Consider the following 14,926-nt stretch of genomic DNA (forward strand, 5'->3'; position numbering starts at 1 on the left):
AGGGGGGTCCTTATGAATCTACCTGCATGCTCAACCCCAACACACGAACAAGACCAATCCCTGTCCAAAGGCTGATAGAATAACAGCATCTTTAGCCATATACTCCAGGACTGAGCATCAAAGCACTCAGGCACTCCTCTGGTCCAAGCTTTATGCTCCAGCTCTGGAAGCTGGACAACTCTTCCTGGTCCCACCACTTTGTGCCTCTCGCCCGTGTTGTCCCTCAACTTTGATATTATGATTCCTGCTTTATTTCCCAATCTCAGACTTCACACCTAACTGATAACCTTCATTTCCCACCTTGCCATGCCACATTCCCCTCCTCTCTCCTAAGCACTGGAAGCCATGCAGGTAGCCATTCTGCCTACTTGTCTTGCAAATGGCCACAGACCCTTAGGGCTCCTGATGCACAGTGGCCTAACTCCTTCTACCTTTCTATTTCATGTAAGCTAACTTGGAAGGTGACTGCTTAAATCATTGACTGTCCACTGCTATACTCTTCAGATATCTGCCTGCTGGACAAGACTTCTCTAGTCCTAGTATCCAGGACTAGACACTACTTCTGCCTTCCTTAGCACCCGTCCCTCAAAATCAATGAGTTTAGTTCCAAGAGTAGGCCTTTCCACTCACACCCACTCTGCTGCAGGTCACTGGGCTGTGCAATAGAATACAAAAATATGAAAAACAATCCTTGAGCCTGGCTTGGTCAGGTGTCTCATCAAGCAATCAAAATTGCTGGCACTAGGGGGCCACATTACCACTGCAAGAGACAAGCTCCTCATTATAGGAAGCTCTAAATGTCAGAACTTTCAAATACAGAATGAACTCTGCTTCCTCACAATTTCTAGCCATGGCCACAATTCTCTCCTCTGGAGCGTCATCTAACAAACCTACTTCCCTCCCCTTTCCTTTGAATCACCTGCATTCATGCCTTCCCCGCCTCCCTTCTTTTCCCCAGGCTGAGCACTCTAGCTGTTCCTTCAACCAATCCTTTGACAACTTTCCCTGTTTCTAGACTTTTGCTAAAAACTCATACGAATATCTGAAAAGTGTGAATTAAAAGATAAGTGCAGAACACATTTTTATTATTAGAGTAGGAAGGAAAAAATATCAGAGGTACCTGCTAGTATCTAAAGAGAAATGGTCTCTTCCAACAGGTTTATCACGATGATCCAGAGACTGTGTTAATCACTTTACATATATTATAGCACATAATTTATCACAACAATTAAATGAAGTAGATATCATATTCCTATTTTACAAATAAGAAAAGGGAGACTTTGAAAACTTAAGTAACTAGACCCAACGTCACACAGATATTAAATGGAGGAGTCATAATTTAAATCCAGATCTGTATGGCTCTAAAGTCTATGCTCATTATCACCAGGTTATGTCTTTCCTCCAGGAGGAATTAAAGATAACATCATAATCTTACATAAATGTGATTTCACTTTAGTTTTAGTGAAAAAAGAAGTGTATTTGTTCAACTTGCAGATTCAATCCTCATCTGCCTAAGTTCATGAAGGGATCTGGAATAATCAGCATGTATAGTCATTAAGTAAGCATCAACTGTATAGATGCTTGCTGTCTATCTATGTATCTATCCATCCATCCAGTTAACGACTACTGTGTGCCACGCACTGCTGTGGGCACTGGGGATGATGGTAGAGGGGAATAAAGTAGATAGTAATCAGCAAGGATGTGTAAAAAGTACCCACTGTGTATCCAGTATTTGTTGAGAACAAAGAAATTTAGTTACAAGAAAACGGGCCCTACTAGTGAGGAAACAGCTGTGAGTGTTAAGTTATTTAGGCTATAGTTAAACTAACCATGGATGTTACTGCCTGAAGGGACAATAGTCACTAATACTGAGATGAAGGAGACCAGAGGTGAGAATGTTGACCGAAGATTAAATGTCAGGTTGGAAGGTGAATTTGAAGAAGCAAAGAAAAGAGGCAAGAACACAAGAACAAAGGAGAAAGTCCTGTAACAGTCCCACATGTCATTTACAACCACAGCGGCACTGTCGAGCAGTGAGTAAAGGTCAGTGTCTTCACTAAGTTAGGGAAAAATTTTTTAGGGTTTGTGGGTGCCGAATCCCGTTTCCTGCCTTACTTTTCTCCCTGGCACATATCACTAATACATTGTACTCTATACTAAAGGAAAATAAAACTCTGCTATTCCTGGCTTGTATATCTAATACAATGGAGATGAAAATGCTATCAAACCAACTTTCAGTGATACACTTCCCCACATTTTACAAATAAAACTTAAATGAAAAAAAGTCAGCTAGAAGATAGAAAAGAACAAACTAATGATGATGACCTTACCCAGGTATACCTGAAAACACTATATTATTACATAACAATTGTTGAACCTGATACACTGGTTAAAAACCAATGACAAAAATAAAATCAGTGAAAAAACTTCATGGAATCGAATGGATTGCACTATCAGAAATACACTAAAATCAGAAAAGCATATGATGAATTATTAAGAAAAACATTCACAGAAAATGTAATTAATAGTAGAGGCATAATAATACTATTATTCATCAGCAACAAATGAAGGATGGGTAGAGGTAGGAATTTTAAATGATATAAATACATGTATTTCAAATCTTAACAGCAAGTTTTCCAATTCTCTGATATTACCTATGATTCTACCAGAATCTCATAGATACTCACAATGGCCAAAGAACATCCAATATCCTAAATTTGTTACTACAAGAAATTGTTACTACATGTTGCACTGAAATATTATCTGGGACTAGCCTAGATACATAATTAGACATTCATTCCTTCCATTATTCACTCATTTACTTGCTCATTTAGCCACTCATTCAACCATCCACTGACTTGTTCATTCTCCCATTCGGATATTCACTCATTCATTCTTCATTTACTCATACATCTATTACTTTAGTTATCCCCAGGGCAAAAATTATTGAATACACCTATGTCCAAATCACTAGGGAAGTACTAAAAAACAACACATAACCTTTCTCCTGAAGGACAAACAGAATTTTATCAGAGGAAAAGAAGCCTTCTCAGATGGAGGAACAGCACAAGTAAAGATATGACATTTGTTCAGACACTAGTATATTAGAGAAGCAAAAATCTAGTCAAAACATGGTTTGGGGTCAGGTCCCGGTGGGTCAGAAATGCCACTAAGACAAGTCAAGTTTATTTCACAGGCTGATGATCTGACCTTCAGTCACTCACATATTATTTCATGATTTCTGTTATATCTGCATATTATTTATTTAATACTTAAATGCACAAATATTTTTAACTCAATAAAATTTTAAAATCTCACCACTGTAAAAGCTTTATCACTTGGCATACACAGGCAACACACACAAATACACATTAAAATAAATAGGACAACTAATTAAAACTTATTTCCCTAAGTACCACTGAAATCATCGCCAACACTTTACACTTGAATCAAAACTGCTCAAGGCAGTGAGAATCGTTAAGGGTTTTTGAGCAAGAGACATATCTTCATAGCTGAGTCTTATAAAGATCACTCTAAAGAAAGAATGGCAAGTGGATCAGTGGAACTAAAGATGGGGCAGGAGAATCTGCTAGGAGGTTGCTGCAACAATATCCATAAGAGATGATCAGAATCTAAACTAGTGGGGAAAGCAGCAGAGACAGAAGGAGGGAACACACATAAAAAACAGGAAATGTAGAAGAGACAGAGTCCCCAAGACTCTGAAACTTGAGAAATATCCCTCTCCCACACCCACCACACCCGTGCACATATAATACACACAGGGAAGCAGAGATCCTCATACATTCATAATTACTGAGGTAGACAGAATTAGACGAGACAAGGCAGGCTTAGATTAGAACTCGTCTGACATGTTCAATAAAAGTTAACTGTTGCTACTACTACTAACATCACTCTTCAAACTTACATCACTTCAATTCAATATCCCAGAGCTGATTTCAACAGCTTTCTCCTACAGAGGTATCACAAAACGATACACTACTGTACAAATTGTATGTTAACCTGCCGGTTGGCTTGATATGAATTCTGGGTTGAGAAGAAAAAGTATTATCCGTGTCCCCCCCTACCCATAGCCCAACTATAACCCACCAAATATATACCATATTCCTAGCCCAGCCCAACTTTCCCCTTTCCCTTACCTTGGCTTGTTCTGAGGCAAGACCTTAGCATCAACTGCAAACATTTTGGAAACAAATATAATAACTGGAGCAGTGTCCTCACTTCCACATTTCATAAAAGCTAAACAAATAGGAAGTAAAAATGTCACTATTTTTCCCATTATTAAAAAAACAGATTTTTCTGGAAAACAATTCAAATGTTTAGAACGTGGCATCATCGAAATACACCAGAAGTCCATAACTTTTTCCAACTATGATAAAAAACTTTAATTAGAAAAGGGTAAGATTCCTAGGAAAGAATAGCAGAGCAAGAACAAACAGAGTTGGCAGAAATAAGGAAAGAAAAGTAAGCAAATTTGATGGGGTGAGGGATCTCATACGAAAGCTAAAGCTATGCAATGAGGTTAACCACCTACTGTAAGCACTAATACATTTTTCACTGTCAAGTACAGAAAGACAGAATTGAGGAATGTTACCAAAGGCCAACAATCAACAAGGTAGCTTGTTAACAAGATATATAAAAATCAATAGCTTTTCCAATCCCCCACAGTAACAAGTTAGAAAATAAATAGACAAAAATACTGTATTATGATATTAACAAATTCTTAGAAATAAATTAAGATTCAATACTACTAAAATGCCAATTATCCCTAAATACATAAATTTTAACACAATTCATATTAACATATGAACATTTTCCTTAACCTATATTGGAGGTAAAAAAACATTGATTAATGAAATTTTTTAAAGCAACTCCATCACCTCACATTAAAATAATTTGTATACAAAGAATTCAACAGTAAAATTTAAAGAAGAAAAAAGAAAAACTACAGGAAGTAAGAATCAAACATGTATCAGAAGTCTTGCCAGTGGAAGCTTTGAATGAGGAACAGAATGACATGCCCTGACTTATATTTAAGAAGATCACTCTATTTTGTCTGCAATATTGAGAAAACACTAACTGGAATCAAGAAGCAGGGATACTAGTTGTTTGTTGTTGTTGTTGTTGCTGTTTGTTCATTTGTTTGTTTTTGAGACAGAGTCTCACTCTGTCACCCAGGCTGGAGTGCAATGGCGTGATCTCGGCTCACTGCAACCTCCACCTCCCAGGTTCAAGTGATTCTCCTGCCTCAGCCTCCTGAGTAGCTGGGACTACAAGTACGTACCACCACACCAAGCTAATTTTTGTATTTTTAGTAGAGTCGGGGTATCACCATGTTGGCCAGGATGGTCTCGAGCTCTTGACCTCATGATCCACTGGCCTCAGCCTCCTAAAGTGCTGGCATTATAGGCATGGGCCACTGTGCCTAGCCTGGCCGGGATACTAGCTGTTAAACAATTAAAATAACCAGGTGAGAGATGGTGGTTTCTTGGCCCAGGGAGGCAGAAGTGAAAACATTGGGAAATAGCTGAATTCTGATTTAAGAGGAAGAATAAACAGGATTTGGTGATGAACTGGATGTTGGAGTGTGAGATAAATATAAGGGCCATAGATGACTCCAAGGTTTTGGACTGAGTAAATGAAAAGATTGAGGTCCCCCTAACTGAGATGGAAGTGACTAGGTGAGCAGGCTTGGGGATAAGATAAAAAGCCCAGTTTGGGATATGTTCAGTTGAGATGCTTCTTAGACAACACAGTGTAGAGGGAGTTCTAGATATCAGTCCAGAGTCCAGAAAACAGACATGCTCTGAAGACACATAATTGTGGGAATTATGAGTATGTAGCTGTCATTTGAAGTCTTGAGATTGGATGAGACTATCAAAAGAGGGACTGCAGGTAAAATAGATGAGGATCAAAGACTTGAACCTTGCTCGGGGCACCCCAAGTTAAAAAGCCAGGGAGATGAGGAGGAATCACAAAAAGAGATTATTAAGGATAAGCAGCCAGGGAGACATGAAGAAAAGCAGAAGCACGGGAGTGGAAGCAATGGAAGCCTAGAAGTCAAGGGAAGAAAGTGTTTCAAGGAGGAGGAGTGATCAACTGTGTCAATTGCTAGTGACAGATCTAGTCCTATGAAGACTGAAAACTGGCCATTAGATTTAATGAACCAAAAGTCAATAGTGATGCCAAGAACAACAGTGTAGTGGTTTGGGGGCAGGGTTACAAAAGCAATAGAACTGGAGGAAAAGAATTAGAGATAAGAAAATACATAGAGACAAATTTCATGGAACCTACACAGCCCAGAATGGGAGCTTCATTTCTCATGAGGAGCATGTGTACAGGAAGTCGCTGGTCTCACCCTACTGGCTGAGCAAAATGGCTGTAACAAGAAAATCTTTGGGGTGAGGGTGGGATGCAAAACTGATGAAATGGTCATTTGTGAAACTGTTCATTTGTGGAAGTGGACATTTGGCAAACTAGCATTCAGCAAACTGGTCTAGAGCAGTCTGGATGGAGGACAGTCAATGACATGGTATATTCCAACAGGTCCATCTTTCCTCACCTGCTTTCAGTGCTTGAGTTTCTGGTGGAAGGGAGTCAAAAGTTTGTGATCCTGTGCACATCAGTCTCTCCACTCTCTCGGCTGTAATATCAAGGGGACTAGGAAGTTTCTGACACACCATAGCTGAAGTTTGTTGTTAAGTACTCAAAACCTTGAGCCAGTGCCTCCCACCAAGGCGAAGATTCACTGTATGCTCTAAATATGGAGATAACAAGTCTGTCCATACAGAAAATGCATGTGTTATATGGCGACACTGCTTTATGCATCACATCTCAAAACATGCATACAATTTCAGGGAGTTCACAAACTCCTTAAAGTTCAGAAAGGATCCTCATAACAGGTATTTTAACACTGAGGCCCATGGAACAAATGAGAACAGAGCTTAGCAGGTTGGCTACAGGTGACCTTGAAATGAAACAATTATCTAACATAAACATCTAAATCATCTACTTATATTTAAATCTTAGTGTAGACATTTCTATTTTTACAGATTACTAAACAAACACAAAAGAATTGTCTTTCTAAAGAAGTTCATTAGTAATATTAAAACAATTAGTATTAGTGTATTAATTATTAAAGTATTTAATACAGTTTCATGGTAGAACACTAAATAAGCAGGGAAGACTTATTTTGGATTGAATGTTATTTCCAGAGAATTTCTTGGTTGCCATAACGCATTGTTTTTTCTTGCTTTATCGAAACTATTTCATTAAAAACCATTAGAATAAAGGATACCAAGAACAGCATGGGATATGGGTAGCCACTGACTGCAAATGGCGTTGATCTGAACTTTAGGGTCTGAATGTCATGCCTCCTGGGCCCCAATTTTTAATCCTAAAGAAGTCACTATTTTATCAATTTTTCTTTGTCCCTATAGTAAACACAAGATTGGAGGGGAAAAAGTCATATGCACATATAAACAGGCAGTGGGAAAAAGGAACCCAACATTATTCGGCATATTTTTATCCTAATGTGTTACTTTTTCAAAAAAAGCTAAAAATGATTGAAGGGAATCCTGCCGCCACAGAAGGGGCCTCCTCAACCTCTACTCTTACACTTTCAAGTGAATCCTTCTTTAAGATTTCCCAGGAAGTACTTCTCCACAATCTCCTCAAGCAAGCTATATCAAGTGGTAAAGCAGCCTTACAAATAAGTGCTAACAAGTCATTATTTGCCTCAGGAATAACTTAGAAAATAAATGCACTAAAGCAAACTTGTATCAGACAAGTTATTTCCCAAGTTCCCCATTAATGATCCTAGCTATCAAGCACCTTTTCTACTTTAATAACTATGTTTTAAACTTGGGTTTGCATAAACAAAGGTCCAATGTTTCTTTCTATCCTTTTATCTCTTCACCTCAGCACTCTATAAAATATTGCTATCCTGTCCCTCCAACATCACCCTTTAGCTGGGTTACATAGACTTCTTTAAATTGCTTCCAAGCCCTGTAATCAACTCATCTGTAGAAGCTCTGTTCACTTTCTCAGAACATCTCAGCTTTCTGAAATATGACTCATCATACTGGAAAGTCAGACAAATTATACTGCCTAAAGATGCCTAAAGGTAAACAATGTTATAAGAGTCTTACTTTTTCAAGATAGCATCATACAAACTCCATATATTTTCCAGGATCAACTGTACAAATAAAAGTTTCTTTCCTTTGGCCTGTACAAAAGAATATACGGGCTTAAGTTCCTGAACATTTAATAGGCACTTGTATATTCTTTCTTGACATGCTTTTATTATCAATAGGTTTCATTTCTACTTGAAAATATTCAAAAATAAAGTAGATGAAAGTAGTTATAAGAATGCACTAAACAGCCAATAATCCACAATCAATAATAACCCACTGTTCTTTCCTCTGGGAACCATAGACTTTACAAGTGATATGACCATTCGTGGGTCATATTACCATGATTGCCATCAAACAAATACACACACAGCACACAAGCCAAGAGCTAAAACTTCACTCTGCACATGCAGGCTCTTTCCATGGACTTCAGTCTAAAATTACATTAGAAGAAACATAAAGCATTCTTAAATATATTTCTAAAAGTTCGCAAGGATAGGAAAATTTTGAAAACCCAAAAAACTCCATCATTTCTCTTACCAAACTATGCAAAATGTTAACAGCAAGAGCACCTTGAGGGGTATACTCTCCCATATACATGAGGTGGGATATATTAATAAATTGATATCTCCTTTCTGAAGAATTACTGCCAACAGTATTAAGAAGTTAAAAGTCATTGGCTTAGAATGCTCGGTTTTAAGAAAAAGCATCATGAAGACATAAAACTTATGCACAAAGATGTCTATCATAACTCTACTTACAATATCAAAGCATTTGAAAAAAACTATTTCCAGTCTTGAGAATGATTACATAAATGATAGTGCTCTCACAAAATAAAATAACAGGGTGCTTACTGAATTATTTCATATAATCATCATAACTATCCTATCAGATAAGTGCTATTATCTCAATTTTACAGATGAAATAGCTGAGATAAAAGTCATACAGCCAGTAAGTGGTGGGGCCAAAATTCAAACACAGAGTCAACTCTCAAGGCATGCTCTTTCCCACTTAGCTATATCCACTCCCTTTAAAATATATTGTTTATAAAAAAGGTTTTAATGAATGACAAGGGAAGATTTTCAGGATATGACAGAAGCAAAAAGGCAGCTACATTGTATAAACAGCATAATCTCAACTGAGGGATGTATATATCTATGTAAAAAGAATGAAATAAATTACCAACATCTACTAACAGTGCTGACTTCGATTTTTTTGTTTGCTGTGGCTTTATACTTGTGAGTACTTTCTCAAAAGCAATGTATATGATTTTCAATGAGAATACATTTATGAAATCCTGGTTTTTACGTTAAAAAATAAAGCTCCAAGAAAAGTATCCTTTGAGGGTATATGACAGCATTCCTACACCACCTCTATCTATAGAAGGGGTTTCAGGGAGCACCCACCTCTCCCAGTCTACACTGCACGATGACCAGGATGCAGTGAGATAAGGCCTCAGCTGAGACTAGAAGGACAGTGTGAACCATACAGGGATGTCTAGAAGAGACATCTCTTTATGGTGACAGAGAGAAACAAACGCATGGCACAAAAGGTGTGTCTTCAAGTGCCCAAGATTTTAGGTCTTCTGAAAAAAAAAAGAAAAGAAAGAAAAGAAAAAGCAGTTCTTTGTTCACTATGTTAAAAGAACTAAGAATTCTGTATGAACAATACCTGTATACGAGACTTGTAAGCCTTTCCCAATTATATACAGTAAAAAACCCCTCATGAACTCACCTGCATAAATTAAAGCTGAATTACATTTATTAAAGATATTACAGTATAGGTTTTCATACGGCAAGAACATGACCAACAATCAAAAGGGGCATATACCACATTACCTGATCACCCTTCATGATCTTTTTAGCCTTCATATTTATATAGTAATCTCCCCACAAGGTTTTCATAAGAACTTCCTTTTTGATGCCAATTTTTTGACTGTAGATTCTGGCGAAGTGCTCAATTCTGAAAGAAGACCAAATGTTCATGTTATTAATAACAACGATTAGCATAGCTAATATTTGAACATTTCTGTGACAGGTACTGTTCAAACTTCTTTGCAAGTGTATTACTAAACTTAATCCACTATCCTACAAAATTTCCCCATTTTACAGAAAAGGGTAATGAAGCACAGAGATATCACACAGGGAAGAAGTGAGGTGGGGATTTAAATCCAAGCGGTCTGGCTCCAAAGCCCATGTTCAGGTCTACACTAATATGAATTGTAATACATGCTATAGCTTTCTTTCTTAATTTTGCACGTGTAACACAAGATAAAATTAGGGACAAGAAAATGCAAGCTACAGCTGCCTGTCACAACTATGCCAACAATAAAATTTTATTTCAGCTACTCGCTGCTATACGTGACAGTTGCTCACAAATGAAAGAAACTCTTGAGCCACAACCTGCCAAAACAAGATTTTTATTATCCTAGATTAATGGTAAACATACACACACTGACTTAACTCGCATCAGCCCACAGAGAAACCAGTTACCACCATGGTCTCCAGTCACAGGAGGACACTCAGTCAACAACTAAGGGTCCTATATACAGCATCTGCATTGCCTGGATAAAGGACCTAAGAAATACCTTCTCTTTAGAGAACAATATAATTTAATCTAAGATCTGAGATGAGAATTTTCAAAGTACCAGCATCTTGAAAGATGCCTGCTCAGGGGAAAAAAAAAAAAAAAAAAAAAGGATATCCCCAGTTTTTTTCCACACCATACTGAAAGCTCAACCTAATGCAATCACAGAAGAAAAGGAAATAAAAAGTATACTGATTAGAAAAGAAGAAATAAAACTATCTTTGTTCGCAGGTGACTCTTTAATCACTCCTCCAGAAATGAAGACAAGGTGAAAGGCTGAAATCCACTGGTAGAGTTCCTATGCCTCAAAAAGAAAGCAGGCTCTGCCTTGCTGCCTACTCTGTGGATCCCTAAAAAGAGTCAGGCCTCCTCCTGGCTTCCTGTGTTTCAGCACACCCAGAACGGCACACAGAGCCTTACTACCAGATGTTAAGTCAGGATACCCTTATCATAAACTTTTCATTTATCAACACCCAGTTTTGCTAGGCAGGCTGTAACCTGCCATGCAGATTTGCAAATCCAATTCAGGACCTGCAGGCAGGTCCAAGGTTTACACATGGAAGGAACAATAGGAGGCAACCACTGTGGACTGACTTCCCAGGCATTCTCCAACCTAACTTTAGAAGGGAGCCTTGTTCTTTAGTAGTGATGCTCCCTGGGGCCTCAATAATACAGATGAAGCTTTGGTCTCCACACTGGTGACTTGGGTCTATTCTTAGATGGTTAAAACCGGAGATAATGACTGAGTGATGAACACATGAAACCTGTGGCATTTTCTTTCTTTTAAATTTGAATTATTTGTTCACCTGATAAAGGACCAATTTTTGTATATCCTTCACCACTGACACTTAAATTCTGACTTTGATTATTCTATTCATATGGTTCATGTTCCTGTCTACTTAACCTGTGAAAATCTCCCCCAAACCATGTGCCTGCAGAGTTCTACTTGTAGTTCTATTTTTGTCTCATGCACTTTGTTGTTATGATAATTGATAGTTAATCTCTTCACTAGTAAATGTGTCAATTATCTGTACGAAAATTATCCTTATGCCATAATTCATTTACAATAAATGTTATTTTATTGTTAATATTGCCAAACCTCTCTTTTCATTCATATTTGGTTGGCATATCTGAGCCAAAGCTTTGTATGTAGCTTCTGTCCATTATGCCTTATGTTTATCTCTTTTATGTATCAAACTTATGGATTTATTTTTTTAATAAAATTTCCTTTCTAAAAAATATCTCCTTAGTAGGGGATTTCATAAATTTATTGGTAGAATCATTTATTGGCACAACTGTTTTGATCAGTTAGATTTCTAGTGTGGTTTCTATCTTCCAGGATTTAAAAAAAATATTGATTTGTGTTACCCAGACTGTGCTATACATTCTTTTATCTTTTACAATGACATGTCAGATAAATATCCTGCTCTTAATTCTGAAAGTGGTAAACTTAAAATATTTTTATAAATAAATACTCCCAAACCTCTATCAAAATCATAAATTATAGTAAGACACTTGCCCATTTGCTTAAGCTAGGCTCTTCTAGTCCACCATATAAAATATTCACACATGTGGTACACATACGGGTACATAAATCTTTCAAAATCTTGTTTCTTGTCCTTTTCATTCTTTTTTATCCCATAGTTACCACAAAATTTGCTTAACATCAAGCCATTTCACATTACTGCTAGTGCTTTTATTTATTTTTGTCACTAATTAGTTACATTTTTAAACCACTGACAATTTGTAGCACTTCTCCATTCTTGAATTCTATTTTAATTCATTTCCTCTACAGAGTAATTGCAAACAAGATTCTAAGAGACCTGCAGAAAGATTTATATTCCAAGACTACTGATCTATTCGTTGCGTATCTTGCTGAATGACAACTCAGTCAAGTATGAAATTACTGAGCCACACACCCTTTTGCCCTCTAAGCTACCCAGTGGATTAATGTTAACTACAGAATTCTAAGACACAGTTATACAAAGACAAGTATGTTTAATACAAAGGGCTTTTTGTTGTCTTTGCTCTCCTATCCCTATTCTATAAGGTTGAGGACTCAGTTCTATGTATCTAAAACAAGAACTTGGATTCTTGATGCTACCCATTCAAGTTAATGTGCTTCTGCTTTTCAGAGCAGACTCTTCCAGATTAACATCAATTAACAGGATAGATTGAGGCAGAAGATCTAGGTTCAGCCTCTAGTCACACTTCTTAATCCTTCCCACTGCAGAGTTTATAGAACCATCTTGCAAATTCCGGAATGTGCTCATTTCCACCTTTTGTGACACATGCAGCTGTCAACTGGCCTATTAACTGGCATTTTAGAGGAAAATGAGAAGGAAAAAATGTCTCTGGTGGCTTTCATTTCCCACCACTACTTCCATAAATTCACCTATCAACTTGTTGAGAACAGACACTAGCCAACTCTCCTTAATCTGACCTTGTCTAATACAGGGGAACATTCATTTATTGGCTGATAGTATCTAAAAAATGTCAAAAGTAAGATCTACATAAATTAACCCTTATTCTATCCATTCAACTTCCTCCCCATTCCTTTTCCTTCCACAATAAACCTCCCCCAATTTGTGGGATTTGACTAAAATTAGCATAAAACATTAAATCACCTATCGAAAATCACTGTGAAGAAAGGGACAAGCTCCCACCTTGTGGCTTACTAGCAGAATGCTCACAAATCAGGAATCAACAAGAATGACCCTATTATACGACTGAATGAATCACTGTGAATGGAAACTGAAGAAAGTCTTGAAATCAATCTTAAGCCTAAATATTCTTGTTTTTTCAGATAAGTAAACTGAGGCCTAGAAACGGTGTAATGACAACCATCAACCATATAGAAAAGTGCAAATTCTCCGCAGGTTCCAATTTCTTTTATCATACTATATTATACTCAATTATTAAGTCTAGTTGACTTTCGAGTATCAAATGGATTAAGGTATCTATAAGTTATTACAAACAGAAAATTATGATATTATATTACACTGCCCAAGACAAAATCTGGTCAAAGGGAAATTGGAGAACAAGTTCCTGTAAAAAGGAAAATACATTTTAAAAAACGAAGCCAGAGATTTGTTAGGCTACTCCCAAGCCTTGCATTGTAGTCAGCTCCTGATCCTTTCTTTCTTTCCAATTCTAAGTCATACTGATACATATTTCATGAAGAGACTCTGTTTCCTCCTAGTGCATCATTTCTAGTTCTATGATCCCTGCAAATTACATGCAATATCTAGCCCACAACTAAAGTTAACTACAGTTATGGTCCCACTATTTATCCAAACCACAGACATTTATCTCAAAGTAATAATCTTTTAACTACATTTGGATTTTTTGATTCCACCAGTCAGAAATTGTTGTAGTTGAAAAATGTGATCAATTATCTACTCCATTCTGAAATCCAATGTCACTGTTAACATGGCCTCAGCATGTACAAATTCGGGAGAGGCAATAAGAAGAAATAAGGATCCATCTACCCCATAGGGAAGACACCAAAGAACCATGTCAAGAAAACACAGGCTTCAGACTCAGGCAGACTTTAATCTTAATATCAGCTCTGCCTCTTAGCAGCTGAGTGATGTTGAACAAAACTTACTTAATGTTCTTGAGACTTAGATAATAAATACTAATATCTATTTCAAAGGAGTGTTGTCAGAGTTTTTGGTGAAATAATTTAAATAAAGTGACTAACTCAATATTTAGCATATGTACATCCTCAATAAAGCTAGACTAACTTTTGCTACTATTGGTATAAAAGTTGATATATTTGTTCATCTACGTATAAATAACTTTAAGATAAAGAAAAAACTAACAGGAAATAAACTGATCTAAGGAATACAGTGGGATCCTTTTGTGGTATACATTTGAATTTACTCAAGAATAGAGTTAAAGTTAAAAATCAATTGTATATAAAATCTATAAAGAAATGCAAGACTGGCTCAATATTCAAAAACATCAATCAATGTAATATTCCATATTAACAAGCTAAAGAAGAAATATCATACAAATATATTAATACAGAAAAGGTATGTGACAAAACTTGACACATTCATAACGACTTTCAAAAAAATAAGAATATTAGCGGACTTCATCAACTTGATAAACGACATCTAAAAACAGCCTGCAGCCCTAACATTATTTCTAATGGTGAAAGGCTTAATGCTTTCCTCCTAAGA

The 14,926-nt window shown here is 36.8% G+C and overlaps 1 protein-coding gene and 1 pseudogene across 1 annotated transcript in view; both read right to left on the bottom strand.

Moving 5' to 3' along the window:
• LOC100580626 (elongation factor-like GTPase 1) overlaps positions 1–14,926 on the bottom strand; it is a 393,155-nt gene that overhangs the window by 321,898 nt on the left and 56,331 nt on the right. The window lies entirely within an intron of this gene.
• Positions 1,825–14,926, bottom strand: part of LOC115835577 — a 68,771-nt pseudogene continuing 55,669 nt past the window's right edge.

Source organism: Nomascus leucogenys, chromosome 6, assembly GCF_006542625.1.
Source record: "Nomascus leucogenys isolate Asia chromosome 6, Asia_NLE_v1, whole genome shotgun sequence".
NCBI classification, from domain to species: domain Eukaryota; kingdom Metazoa; phylum Chordata; class Mammalia; order Primates; family Hylobatidae; genus Nomascus; species Nomascus leucogenys.